Source organism: Falco biarmicus, chromosome 2 (assembly GCF_023638135.1).
Source record: "Falco biarmicus isolate bFalBia1 chromosome 2, bFalBia1.pri, whole genome shotgun sequence".
NCBI classification, from domain to species: domain Eukaryota; kingdom Metazoa; phylum Chordata; class Aves; order Falconiformes; family Falconidae; genus Falco; species Falco biarmicus.
Window position 1 is genome coordinate 15842034 of NC_079289.1, and position 15353 is coordinate 15857386.

The 15353-nt window shown below is 42.9% G+C and overlaps 1 pseudogene; it reads right to left on the minus strand.

Annotated features, from left to right (window-relative positions):
• Nucleotides 1–541: 541 nt before the first annotated feature.
• LOC130144297 (stromelysin-1-like) lies at nt 542–9741 on the minus strand (annotated as a pseudogene).
• Between the last annotated feature and the right edge of the window lie 5612 nt (nt 9742–15353).

Below are 15353 nucleotides of genomic sequence, written 5' to 3' on the forward strand. Positions count from 1 at the left end.
GTAATGAAAAGGAGCATTTCCATCCCTAGGCACCCAGCTCAGGCTGGGAGGGATTGCCTTCTGGAATTCCTGCCTGTCTCTTGGTAATTGTGAGCTTTGATTAGCCTGCTTGCTTAACTTTAAAATAGCTAAAACTTGTTGAAAGCAATCCTTGCTTCTAGGAACAGAAATGTTCTTCCTCATGGACTCCTGGCTGGTAGGGCTCTGTGCAGGGTGAGGTACAGCATGAAGAGTGACAAAAAGATGGGAAACATAAAACAAGACACAATTTTGGATCGAAATTAAAGACTGCATTGTTCTTTGGTAAACAAGCAATCCTGATGTTAATTATGTACATATATATACATCAGTATGTTAAATACTGTTCTGTTATTTACAGAAACATAGACTGTACAGGGCTGAGGTTTGTTGACTAACACTGAAGTACCTATACGTTCCATATATTTAGAAAAGATGAAGTGTTTCTAGTGCAATAACACTACATTCTTTCCAACACCATTACAGATTTCATTGTCTTAACATGGAAACCAGAAGTTTGTCTTTACTTATCACAGCCAAACTCAAATTGCTTTCTTCCACGGAAGAAATAAAGGAAGTCTAGGGGGAAAACCCGGATCTTGCAGGTGTAAAGATTAGTATGCTTTAACAACACCTAGAAAAAGCTCAAAAAAACTTTGGATACACTTATGCTGTCACCAGCACCTGCTCCCAGGTGTAACCTCTACAAAATGATGCACAGCAGCATGGGGACACCTCCCATAGCAAGCCAGCCATGCACAGAGTGCATAACATTCTTAATGAATTCCACGAGGTGACCCTACAAAAAATTTATCCTGTGTGTTTCTGCAGTTTAAAATATCTGCTGTTACGCAGTGGCTGTGTTGAAACACTCCAGAAGGGTGTATTTCTGGCCACCTGTGGGTAGGTGTTGCACAACCAGGAGTGCGGCACAGAGCATGGCAAGGTGAGAGTGGGTACAAGCTTGGTGGGGTGCTACCAGATGCTGTGCAGGGGAGGGGAGGTCCAGTCTAGGGCAGCCCTGCCCACACTGCCCTCCAGGAGTGATGGCTGCAGTTAAGGATCCCCAGCACCACATGCAAGACTCATTTTGGACGAAGCTGATAGATTTGCTGGGAAACAACTAACATGCATGGGTCTTGATGATCAGGAGATAAGGAGCAAGGAGACAACTGGGAAGCTGTGCCATTTGATAGTGTGGATGTACCCTTCGGTCTGTCCCAGCATCTCTCTAAGTAACAATCTCCCTCATGCAGCAGAAGCTGGCGCCGATTATTATTCTCAAAGCAGTGCGATTTCATGTCAGAGGGCCAGGCTGTGATAGCCTTGCTCACAGCAAGCAGACCTTATTTCGGTGGGACACCACTGTACTGAGTGGTGCTCTTCATGGTGTGAAGTGCATGTCAACATGAATACAGAGATAGCTATCTGTTCCTTAGGGTTGGCCTTTCCAGCTGTGAAGCTGTCACCAGAGGACTATCATCACTGTTTTTCAGGGGGGTAAAGTGAAGTATGGGAGTGTTACGTGACTGTTTCAGGGTCTTGTTGGTCATCCTAAGGGCTATAAGCAGTGTTTAGAAGTGCCTTTGTCTGTCCAAGAACTCTCAGCAATATGACCCTGAGCATTTCATACAGATTTTATTAAGAACAGTTACTCACTGTCATGTTGAAAACCAGCATCAACCTTCCCATTAGTTCCAGGAAATGCATCTCTTATCAGTACGGGCTTCCTGTATGTGGGCTAACTTCTTTTATCACAACTGGAAAAAATTATAAACAACCTGGTATCAATGAAAACTGCAAACAACTCATAATTAGTGCAGCTCATCTCATTACCTTCTCCTACCAACAAGTAACTCAGTTACAGTTAAAGACTTTCAGTGTCATTTAGGTAGTGTTGAGACAGGAATGATATGCCGTAAATTATTATTACATTATTAGCTGCTCTGGAAGAATTGCTTCTGTTTACATCAAGTCAGGATATGACTAAGAATACCTAATATTTGAAGCATCATCATAAATCTGCTAAATATTTTTGCTAAGAGACTGAACCTAAAGGAGAGGTAGGTAACCTTATCTCAAATTTCAGATTTGTAGGATTATAAAAAGATTGCTTTCATGTTGCCTCTCTGTTAAGATATGTTTATCAGGAAAAAAATGTGGGGTTTTTTTTTAAACTGTAAGTTATTTTAAGTCATTTTACTTAAGTTACTTATAGCAGGTTGTTACATTTTAATGAATTGCAGTTTGTCTATCAGTGCTGGAATAAGAAGGCTTCTGAAAGCATTTTCCTTCTGACCTTTGCTCAGTAAGAGATTTAATGATAGGGCAAACGGCTCAGCTGAAGTCCTTCAGGCTATGAGAGTCTGAACTGAAATCTGGAAGTCTGATCTTCTGCTTAAACTACAAATGTGTGGCTGAATAGTTGCTCCAGGATGATCTTTGTATGTATGATGAATTGGGCATTGTGGTGGCAGGAAAGAGAGAAGTTGTGTCATTCATTTGGAGAGGGTCAGGTTATCTACTGCTTCTGTTACAGAAGCACCTCCTTCAGTTCTTAGACACCTATATCCCATAACACAAACCTGAGCAGTAGGAATTGGGTTGAGAAGAGGAAATAATAACCATGCACAGCAGATAATTCTTTGCAGTACATGGCATTTACCAGAAACTTTATGAAACTATAGATCAGTAACTGGGAAAGTGGTTGCACATTCCTTCTTACCCCACAGAGATGGTTTTGATATATAGTGAGGTTCCCACTGGTTTCCTGAGTTAACTTGTGGACCAGTAGGATGGCTTTTTCCCCCAAGGCAGTTAAATAAAAATTAATAAATATATAGATAAATGAACTGTTAATTAATTAAATTAATTCCAAAGAAATCCAAAAGCACTGTTTCGCCTCCCTTTCAAATGTTTTTCCATAGCTAGTTGTGACACTGAAAGGGATTACTAAAAGTGCGTGACTAACGCATCATAAATCATGACAGGATATTGATCATGTGATTATGTTTGCTCCTATTTAGGAAAGTAGCACAGGAAATATTACTTTCAAAATGTGTCCACTATGAAGTAATCTGTTTTCTCCTCGTTTCTGTTATAAAAAGCAGCATCAATTTTGGTAACACCTTTTGAAAAGCATGGGGTGTAGACTTTTTGGGGGTATCCAGGAAGTATGGTATCTCCTCTCACAACCCAGAATTCATCCCCTATCAAGAAAAGTTCATGTAAAGATCTTATCAGAATCTTCTTCTGGGAATGACACAATCCTTTTCATGAAAATTAATCTTCGGATGGAAAAATGCAGAGAGAAAATACTGGTTACTTGAAAACGTTCTATGTATTAGTTCTAGAGCCCCAAAAAATTGCAATAGTTCTTTGCACCACATATTTTGAAAACTGAAATTTCAGTCTTCATTCATATTTATGTTAGTTTTCCATGAACTAGGAAGAAGCACATGCAATCATTTTAAAATTCAATAGATAATTTTCCAGTAAAAAAGGAAAATAATGACATTTATTTTGGCAGAGAAACTTTTCTGTATTGACATTAAAAAATAAGATGCATGTTCCTTATCTTGGATAATATTTTTGTTATCTCTGTGATTGAAATGCACCAATTTGTAAGACTAAACTAAAGCTTATGGAATCCTACAGAAAGAGCTTAAGTGTTTTTTAAGCCAGACACAAACTCTCAAGGTTACTTGGAAAGACAATATAGGAAAACAAAAATACAACATTTTACCTTTAAAAATGACGGTTTTGTCTTTTTCAGGAATTTCATATGCAGCATAACGCCAGGTGGCAGCCGTGGCCAGAATGAAGATATTAAATTACAATCAGCTCTTCTAACTGCAGGATTCTTGCACAAAAAATGCCTTATGTAAATACAGAACAGGTTTTAAATCAAATCAGATGTTCACACACATTAATGCATGAAACCACATCATGGCAACAAGGGCAGGATTTATCTGACTAAACCCAGCCATGTATCCTGCGTTAGTCACCCTAAGCTCCCTGCAATGTCGATGGAAAGAAAGTTATTTCCATGGTGGCATTCCTCTCATCTTGGTGCAGACATCTAAAATAGGTCAGACAAACTATTTTGTCAAAACAGAGTTTTTTTCCCTTACGCAGAAGGGGAGCCTAGAGAGGCCTGGCTCACATGGCTGGTATGGGGTAAGATTTTGGGAATGAAACCCCACCCTGGGTTTACCAACAACAGCTTGGAGAAACAATCAGTGTACGTGAGGATCTTCTGCAAAACAACACTTCACTGGCTTTGTGGACTCCAAACTCTGAGGTCAAAACTTGCTTTAATGTTGATTTTGGGGAGGATCTGAAGCAGGGGAAGCACAACCCTACCACGTGAAAAGGAGGGAAAACAGCTTTTCTATCCCTTCTCCTGAAGTCTTTGGGCTGTCATGCCCCAGAGAGGGACAGTTTGAATTTAGCACTGAATCAGTTATATTTTACTTTTATTATTGTACTAAATCACCACTGCAGGGGCTTTTTAAGCAGCTATTTTGTTAGGACCTGCAAACCCTTAACTCTCTGCAAGTGAGGACAGTAATGAAGGTGCTGTGTCCCAGGGCTGGTTGTGCCTTTTACCAAAGCTGAACTCTCCCAGATGCCAAACACTTGGGACTTGCTTGCAACCTAATGTGAAAACAGCCCATGTTTCCAGAGGAGCCACTTTTCCCCATCCTATTCAGAACATACCCTGTTTCAAAGGTGATCTTCCTCCTTATACTTATCCCTCTTAATCTCTCCACCATCCTCGTGGTTTTTGACTCCCACCTCTTACCCTGATTCCCTGTCTCACCTTTCTGTCTGGAATGGCTGATATTCTGGGTAAAGTTACTTTTCCATGCTGTGGGGTATAATTTAAAAATGACACCCAGCCATTTTACTTTCAGAAAGCTGACTTACTTGTCCCTAAAGAACGATTTCTTCACAGAAAGTGGTAACAGCATCAAAAGTTAAATCAGGGCCTCAGGTGTTGGGCAGTGAGGGATCTTTTGGCTCAGTTGGGTCTTTCATCTGAGCAGATTCCCTTTGATCATTGTGGGTATTAGAAGATGGTCCCAAAAGATGCCATTTATGGAAGAAATTAAAGAACTCATTCAGGTACATCCCATACACAAAAATGTCACTAAAAGGTATTCCAAAGGTTTTGAGATTATAAGCACTAGTTGATCAATAACTGCCAATTACCACAGAGGTAATTAATATCATCTTGATGAAGAGGGAATACTGAAGGGTCAAATTTCCTGCACACTGCGTATATCAGAACATTGGGGTCTTTGGAATGGAAAAGTCCAAGTGAATGGCCAAACTCATGGGCAGCAACATAAAACAGGTTTGTAGCTGAAAACAGCAAACAGAACACATAACAGGAGAACTGTGCCTTCTCATTTGTCCTGAAAACTTGAAGGATCAGAAGTTTTCATAACTGCTTGCCTAAGCAAATGAATCTATTATAGGAAATTCAGTTGCAGATGGAATTCTGATCAGAAAGAAAAATAATTAAATCATTACAGTAGAGCACAAGGAAACAGTCTGTAGATCCTGCAGAAATCAGTGTGGGAGAAGTGTGGATAACTGGCTAGCTGAAAAGGGTCACATAGACATAGTCTAGCTGGCTGGACAAAAATGCACATCGCTCTCAGCTTATCTGAAGTAAAGCAAAATACACTGTCTTTGGCTGTCCTTGTTACACAGTAACAGGAAGATTTTGGTGGGAAAAGAATGTTGCAGGTGGGAACAGATAACTACAGAAGAGAAACTAGGGGTGGGCTTGGTATTTAGGCAACTAACCAATAATGAGCTTAACTTTTGTAATATGTATGAGCTACTTATAAGAAGGCATAAAAGGTGACTGTAAGGTACAATAAACGAAGTCTGCTGATCACTCATATTGAGTGACTGTGTCTTCCCTCCGTCGTGACAGGAGAAGGACCCTGGACCAATGCAAGTGATGTAACTGCATGGGGAGAGACAAGGAGGTTGGAGGAGTGGAGAGAAGGGAGCTACCATGTCCCTCAGAACCCACCCAAACAAGTCTCTACTGAGTTCATGGCAGAAGTTCAGCTGAGGCCTTAACATTTTAAACCAGAGGGCTCAGAGACTTTTTACACCTATGGAAACCAGATGCCCAATGGTCCTTGAAATCAGCACCATTTTTAAGCACTTATTAAGGAAGAGAGAAGAAAGACACTGCACCCTTGATTTCACCTGCAGCCTGCTTCAGGAAGGGCTTGGAGATCTTAATTTCCTACCCTCTTTGCTCTTGGTCCAGGTTTCATCCTCAACAAAGCAAGCAACTCCACCAAAGTCCTTGCTGCGTGCTCAGGGAGTAATGGACTCTCCTGGGCCATGAAAGGGAGTTGAAGTCACTGTGGGGAGCAAGTCCCATGCACAGCTGACGGGGGTTAAGGAAGTAGTGGATCTCAGCCGTGCACAGAGCGCTCTGTTCTGATTTTGTAAACTTCCAAATTCCCCTTCCATACAGATTTGCAAAAAGCTCTATTTTTCATAGGGAAAACTTAGGAAAATTTGAATTGATGCATCAGGAGTGAAATCTTGGTTTCCTCAAGAAATAGCTGGGCATTTACACGCTGCTGCTGCTGCAAGGGAAGAGGAACACGTGTTTTAGGTTGAAATGTATTTCCTTTTTTGCTCATAAGTTAAAAACATTCATAAACTCTGTGTCAGCAACCATCAGGTGGTTACTTGAATCTGACTGGTAAGTTAAGTGTTGATGGCAGAAGCGAGATCCTGGAAAGACTGTAAGACCTTGAATGTAGTCTCCAGAAAAGGATTTAAGGACACAGAGGTTATGTGCTCACTCTACATAGCCTGGGTGAGTGGGTATGTTTGGGTGGGAACACAGGAGCTGACTAGAAGTGTGCATGTGTGCATGGTTGGTAATGAGAGAGGGAAGGCTGCTGGTAAGCCTACCCTGAGGGCAGTGCCAGAATTATATGCCTTGAGTCTGTCTAGAATTTATTTATTTCACACAAAGCACATGTCTAATCCCAGGAGCGTAACTAGAGTTATCTGCTCCATAACGCTCTAGGCTTGGGTATACCCTGCAAGCACTGAGCCTCTTGCGGTTTGTGCATGCGTTGGGCATCATATACTAGGTATAGATCCAGTGAACTACAGGCAGCTCGTTACATTTATTTTCTCCCTCCTCCTTTTCATCTGCCTCTATACCCTTCTTCAAAGACTGTCAAGAACTATAGCCACAGCATCTTGAGCAGGTACTGTGTTTTTCTGTCTGCTGGCGCAGCTGGACACTGACCTTTGCACATGCCATGTACGGGGAGAAATCACTAGTGCTTCAGCGCAGCTGCTCCATATAGGCAGTAACTTGGCAATAACTCATAATGCTTGCATAGAGTTTTACCTCTGGCTGCAAAGGAGATCATAATGTCTGCATCACCTCTGCCCTTCTTGATGAATTTCAGTGGGGTCACACTGCTCCAAACACAACGCCTGTTGGATGGCTGCATTGACATCTGCTGCTTGCAGGTCTGGTGTGTATTTTAATATCCTTTAAAATATAAGATAGAAAACCAGCTGTGTTTTTACAACTTATGCTGTGTAACACACTCTGTTTACATTAAGAGTTCCACTATAATTACCTATATGTCAAAACTTGTTTTGCCCATTTTGGCCTTTCTGTAAAGGTGGAGAACCCAGCTGCACCAGAAAATCCACAGCAGCATTTCTGTACCAGGTCCAAAGTGCCAGAATCCAGTTTGCCCATCACCTCCAGCCCAAAGAATTCCTGCATTTCTTTAATTTTTTTGGGCCGCTGGACTATTACTTTTCAGAATGAAAGATTCTCCACCTTTCTTAAAGAAAATCATAATTTTCTAGGTACTTCTAATGGGGGAAGGGGGGGGAGGCGGGGGATAGTGGGGAGGGATTTTAGGACAATCAGTTGTGTTTGCTTTTGAAGCACTTCAGGAATTATACTAACACTCCTTCAGACATGTACCTTTACTACTCTTCTTTCTGTTCCATTGGAGCATGCGTAATAGAGTTTGTTAAACCCTGTATGAATATCTTTCTCTTAATAATATTTTTTTTGCATTATATTATCACCATAAAAGTTTTGCAGTTTACTCAGAAAATGGTCAAAATGAGTATTTCTCTAATTAATTGATTATTTTCTGGTAATGTACCCTCCACTTACCCTGCGCTCTCGGGTTACCCAGAGTCCTTTAGAGCACACAGTGCAGCTGTTTGAAATATATGACTGAATACAAAATGTCAGCAGTAGTAAGTAGTACCCCATTTCCCCACTTTTTTTTGACAGTAATAATTCAGACAAAATCATATCCTTATTTTATGAAGAGTTATGTCTCATAATGACAGAAGTCACATAAATAACTGTATTTCCACCTGAACTACAGGTCAAATGTAGACTGACTCAGGAGTTTGTTTATTTGTAGAATCAACACATGAGTGAATGCATCATCAGTTTTAGTTCTCTACAAAAAAAGAGAAAAATGAGTCAGGGCTGAAGAAGTCATTGTCATGGTACAGAATGCAGCCCCCTCTATTTTGAAAAATAGTCACCTTATTCATTCTGCTAGAATTTGCAGAACTAGCTCCTCAGCTACTATATACTAGTTCCAGAGACTGCAATGGATGCTCAACAGTTGCTAAAGATCTCCCCCAAGGTTTACCCTCCTCACCTGGATAAGCTGCATGCCGCCTTCCTTCTGCCTTATGGCTGCAGGAAAAGCACAAGAAAGTGCTGTACATAGTAACAGGAGAAACGGGAGGGTCTCCATTCTCATTTTCACTGGCCTTTAGAAAAAGTCCTTTTTGTAGTGTGCCACACAACTGCTTCACTTTTCTTTAGGACTTGTTTGCTTTATAAAGCCTTCCAGTCCCTGACTCATCAGTTCTCACAGTTTCTAGTTAGCAAGAGAACACAAGTGTAACAGTGTTTTTGCCATAAAAAAAAATCAGTGCTGTCTTTCATGTGGTTCCATCCTTGTGCAGGTTTTGCAACATGGAAATATGACTGAGGGGAAACCAGACCTGTAGTTCTTTTTATAAGCTCATTAACCTCTGGTTACTAAAACATAGTCTTACTCTCCAAAAACAAAGCATATGTCTTTAATGTTATCCATTCAAAGTTTGTATTGATTTCAGATGGGTTGTTGAAGTACCTAAGGGGAAAAACATTCACAGAGGGTTACAGGACTGTAGACCAGAAGTAGAAAATTTGCTTTCTAGGCATTTTTTTGTACTTGTTTGTACAGGAGCATGTACTTAGGGAGGCTGTTCTAGTGCCATCATCTTTCCATTTGGCCGAGTCCTTCAAAATTAAAAGGTCAGGGCTGTAACTCCCTGTCTGATGAAGCAGTGCTCTGTTTATGCAGTTTTTCTTTGACACAGTTCTCACCTGGATGAAACTTCATTTTGCCTGCACAAAAACATGGTAGTCCCACAAGGAAATGAAAACACTTTTCTCAGCATTGCTGAATTCATTATAGAAATTGAGCCAAGGTGTTTGCATGCCATTTTTATTCAGCAATTTCCACTGTTTCAGAGAAATGCCTGATTACTTCATATTTCACAGTCTCCTTTTATACTTACTGTAAGATTTTACAAAGCACTGAGGTTTTCTAAATCAAACTCTGTGATGGCTTTCCCAGTCAGAGGAGAGGGTCCTTTGTTCTCCATATCTTCCATTGGTGGCAAGAACTTCTGAGACTCAACATCAGATCTACTCTAATATTGGGTCCGCTTTCCCTCCATGTCCAATCACCCTCTCCACACACTTCCACAAATGAGGACAAAGCAGAGGTGATGGTGAAGACCCTGGAAATCCTGAAGAGAGGTGTCTACTGTCATTGAAGACAGCCTTCTGTGTGGGGCTGACACAGGGTTTAGGGTATGACCTGCAGCACTGCAAGGCAGGTGGGACATCACATGTGTAAAAAATAAACCCCCTTCCACAGGACTGGCAAAATAATAGAGCTGTGAAAGAAGACGTTATAAATATTTCGTATGCTTGAGATATTTGCTGAAAACGTTTCCTGCTGAGGAACACTGTGTTGGTACCAGAAGGTTCCCCCGAGCACAACATGCCTTGTGCCATCCAAGCGCAAAATGGGGGACTGCTGGCTCTGTGCAGCTGAAATGGGGCCAGACCCTGGCAAGGCCGACGGGACTCTGCAGGGGCTGTCTGGTTGCCGAGGACTGAATTCCTACCCTGAAAACAGACACCTGAGGTGCATTAAGGCAGAGACCCCCTCCCTGGTCCTGGAAGGAGATGGACAGGCTCAGGGAAAGACCAAGAGCTGGAGCAGATGAGCTAAGCAATCCCCTGAGGGAGTTTTTGATAATGACTCTACTCACAGAGTTGTGTTAAGTATCCCTAACTGAGTGAGATGAATCTAAAAATTGGGTGGAGAGCTCTCCTGTGCAGCTTACACACCCACTCACCATACCTCTCTGCAGAAATAACTTCTGGTACTTAGAGCCCCACCATAGCTTTACAACTTTTTTCTGTTCCCACACAGTGTCTCTATGTGCACAGTGTCTCTGTGGTTCTAGAGGAAAGAAGTAACTTTCAAGCCTAGAGGACTTGATAAATTTTCCTCGCTCTAATGAAAGGGCCATTAAAAGCCATCAAAACTGTCTAGGAAGCTACTGATGAAATTTATGGTGTTCTGATTAGCAGCCTTCTAAAGGACATCCTATTGCTACTCTGTCAACCTTTCTCACTTTTCTTGATACTATTCACGATTGCCCTCCAGAGATCAATCACCTCCTCAAACATTTCTGAATCACCTAGAATATGCTTTATGAAGGAAGTTCCGTAACACAGAGATCTTCTTTGATGTTGTCCTTTGAGGTGGCTTCATCCAGAAGTAGTACAACATATAATGACAATCTCCTGTTTTGGCTTAAAGAAGTTGTCATGGTTTAACCCCAGCCGGCAACCCAGCACCATGCAGCTGCTCACTCACTCCCCCTCACCCAGAGGGATGGGGAGGAGAATCAGAACGGAATCTAAAACTTGAGGGTTGAGATAAGAGCAATTTAATAGGTAAAGCAAAAGCCGCCCACGCAAGCAAAGCAAAGCAAGGAATTCATTCACCACTTCCATGGGCGGGCAGGTGTTCGGCCATCCCCAGGAGAGCAGGGCTCCGTCATGGGTAACGGTTGCTCAGGAAGACAAATGACATAATGCCACATGTCCCCCCCTTCCTTCTTCCCCCAGTTTATATACTCACCATGACATCCCATGGTATGGAATATCCCTTTGGCCAGTTCAGGTCAGCTGTCCCAGCTGTGCCCCCTCCCAGTTTCCCGTGCCCCTCCAGCCCTCTCGCTGGCAGGGCCCAAGGAACACAAAAGTCCTTGGCTCAGTATAAACACCACCCAGCAACAAACCAAAGCCATCAGTGTGCTATCAACGTTGTTCTCACACCAAATTCAAACCACAGCACTGCACCAGCTACCAGGAAGAAAACTAACTCTATCCCAGCTGAAACCAGGACAGAAGCAAGTGTGAGAATTGCTATGCCCTCTTTCTTTCAACCTTTAAAAGTGCCTGGATAATCTTTTAAGATTGTCCTTATCTTTTCCTCTTCCAGAGTCAATCTTCTGCCTTGGATGCATTCCTGAGCCCCAGCCCCTACTAGCTGTACCTGAGAAAGACACGTAACACTGACAAGAAGAGTTAAAATTTGCTCCTTTTTTGGTAAGGTAATTGCTAATGCTTAGTTTATGTATTTAAAAACTAATGCAAACTGCAGTACAGAGAAAGGAAAAGTGAAAGAACATTATGAAAGGCCTCAAGAGGACATAATTAAGTTGTTTTGCAAAGGGCAAGGGCTTAAGTATGTGAAGCTTGAAACTGCTCCAACTCTGCTGCCTTACACACCCTCGATGTCCTGGCCAGTCTGGACTCTGGTAGCAATGTGGGACCCCTGGCCAAAGCCTGGGAGAGCAGGTCCCTGAGCAGGGAGCTTGTGAGCTGCAAAACTGCAGCTTCAACCTGTGCCACCTGGCTGTGCTGCAAACCCTCAGACCTGGCAGTACAAACCTGGCCTCAAAAATATCTTATTGCTGATGAAGACGAGTGTGTGACCTACTTCTCGTTTTTATATAACCGTCACCCATCTCCAGCATGGTAATGCTGATTCACTGACAGGGTCCGTTGTGTCCCAGTAAGCTTGCGTGAGTGCTGAGTGTTCAGGGCCTCCTGGCAGCTTAATCCTTCATTCTTAATTTTTCCTTGCTTGTGGCAGTGCTGTCTGTTCCTGTGAATGGTGTCTTGCTTTGTACAGAAAACCCACCCTGGATGATCTGAAATCCCAGGCACATAGAACAGCATTAGTCATATATTTCCAAATTTCCTCTGCAACCACAGCAATCGTCTTGAAAATAAGGCCAGGAAGAGGAAATGCGGAAGATCCTTGTCACAACTTCTCCAAAGGCTTCTCTGTAACACGTTAAATCTCCTTCTCAAGAAGCAACATACGACAGTTACTGCTGGTGGGACTAGACCAGTCTGGCAGCTGCAGACCAAGTGCTTATGACTCAGCTGTCAAATGTGTGGGTCTGGAGCCTCTTGCTTTGCTGTAGCATTTAGAAGTGCCCAGTATATGTGACTCGAGGAGTGCTAGGAGAGAAGATGCTCCCCAGATTCCCTTTGCTTCTTGTGCTCCTGACATTTTTGTGTTAGTATATATTGTTACAAGCTCGCACAGCCAATACTTTGTAAGGGCCCTATTAAACTCTCAGTGAAGTCATTAAGATGTGGGGTTTTTTTTTGCCTGAGTTTTCATGTGCAAGAGATTGGGGCTGGAACAACACTTGTGCAGTCAATAATTTCAGAAGTAACTAGGTTTTTTTGTGTGTCTCTTTTTGCGTGCCTGGCCTCAGATTCCAGGGAAAGTTCATATTTATAGAGGATGAATACTTAAAATTATGTTTATGGACGAATTTCCCCTGCTGGTATCCAAGAGGCCTTTAATTCCAGCAAGCATTTATGAGTTATAACAAAATCATGGTTACAAGAAATTTTCTCTTGCCCGTTAAGTGTAGACAGAGAGCTCCAGCACTCCTGTTTCCAAACCCATCTGAGCTACTTATTATTATACCATTTGCCAGGGATTTCATTGCTTTTCCTAAATCAAAAGTCCTGTTCTTTTGTTGCCAAAGTTTCAGACATTAAGAAAGCAGAAATACAGATGGAAAAATCCATGGTCCCGTTATCCAGGTGAAATCCATGCCATGTTGTCTTCCATTTATGGTACAGATTAGACCAGAACACAGGACACTTTCTAGATTCTCCTTCACAGCCAAAGAAGTACTATTAATTGTCCAGATACTAGTAGTTTAAGCTTATTAATACCTGGAGGTGGGAAGAGTACTTTAATTTAGCTGTTTCCTTGAATTCATAACTAAAAATACACTGGCCTTCTATAAAAGAAATAATGGCCAACGTGCATCATTGTAAACATTATCAGTGTTCTGCTTCACCGTTGCTGAAATGTCCTTTTGGCTTTCAAGTCTCAGACAACAGCCAGAGCCTAAAGACCTGATTTCTGAAGGTAGGCTTCACATACAAGAAGGTATCTCGTTAGGATATCAAAGTGTGTAGGCACTTTTAAAATCAAAGGCAATTAAACTCCATTATTTATGTACAAGCAGTACTCACAGTAGTACTCACAGCAGTACCCTGCCTAACTCAGCACCTGAAGTCCTCGGACTGAAGTTTCTTCTGGACAGGCTGTGTACATAACACAAACTGTTGAGAAAGGTAATGGGAGATGTTGGGGCAACACCAGTTTTCCAGTGTCTCTACCCTGCCTGGACGGCCACCAGGTGAGCTCACTCGCTTTCCAGTCCATGACTTCACCGTAGTGCACAGCTGCCTTTGTGGCAATGCTGAGCTGTTCAGTTCCTACTTGACTTGCAAGCCCTGCTGCAATTTACTGCTTAGTTTCTCACCTAGGCTGGTTTTAGACTTTGCTTTAGCAGTGCTCAGTGCGTATCTAGCGTGGCACAAAGCATGCATGAGGATCAGAACATGGCAGAGAAGAGCTTTCCTGAGGTCGGACATGGCAGCATCTCAATTAACCGTCCTTGGTCTTGTCTGCTGGCACAGTGGGACAGTGGGTCTGTGGGTACTCTGGGAGACACATGGCTTCCTCCAGCCCTGATGAATGGTGCAACAGAGGTTAGTATGTGTTTTGACCAAATGTCTGAGGGATCTGCCCTGCGCAGGAGCATATCTCACCTCTGCCTAACGGGGTTTCAGCTGTGATAACTGGAAGACTGTCCTCATCAGCCATTCCCATCCCATCTTGCTGCCTTTACCAATTCTGCTGGAGAAAGAGGAACAGTGAGGAGGAATTGAATTCCTTGTACAATCACATCATCAGAGCAGTGCTGTGAGAGTTGGGATCAAATCCTTTCAAGGAGAGGACAGACCTCAGCCAAGCTTTCTTATGGCTCAAGAGGTGTTTAAGTCACTGAGCTATTGCCCTGTGAGGGGGACCTAAACAAGGTGGATGGAGGAAGCGCATGTGCTTTTGTCTGTGTCACCACTTGTCCTCTGGAGGATTTATCTCTGGTAGTTACATGAAAATCCTGGTGTTTTTTTCTTATCACTTTGGCTTTTTTGCTCTGGGAAGTGGTTCTTGTAGGCAATTTATTGTCTGATATTGTAAGCTGGACTGTGAGCCCTGACTTCATTCCCACAGCTCAAGGTCACAGATCAACAGGGGTAATCCCCTGACTCCCTGTGACCATATCTTCAACACTTTCTGCCCTGTCTGTGTGCTGGCTCCATCGCCAAACTGGGCACCTAACCTTTTCCTGGTTGCTCATGTCCTGTTGTACCAATGACTGCCCGCCAAACCCACCCACAGCAGCAATGGAGCATGGGTCCTCTCAGCCCATTGCCATGTTCCCCACCTACCAGCAGGCACCCATCCCCATCCCTGCCCTGCCCCCTCTGCTGCCATGCCATGGCATCATGGCAGGTGAGGCCACAGCCACCAGTCTCTCCACAACTCTTCCTACACCATCGCGTAGGATCTACTCCCTCTTCTGCCTCCCCTGCACTGTTCCTGAGTGTCTTCTTCTCCCTCCTCTGTCACCCAGGTCATTTCTTATTGCCTGTCAAAGCTGCCCACCTACTTCTGCTTCTCTTTAACTTCCCCCTACAGACACTGAGCCCTGCTGAAAATGGTGGCGGGGTCCTGGCGCTGCTCAGGCTTGTGTGTGGCTATATCAGATGCCTTGCCTCCAGTGGACTGAATCAGAACGCAAGAAGGCTG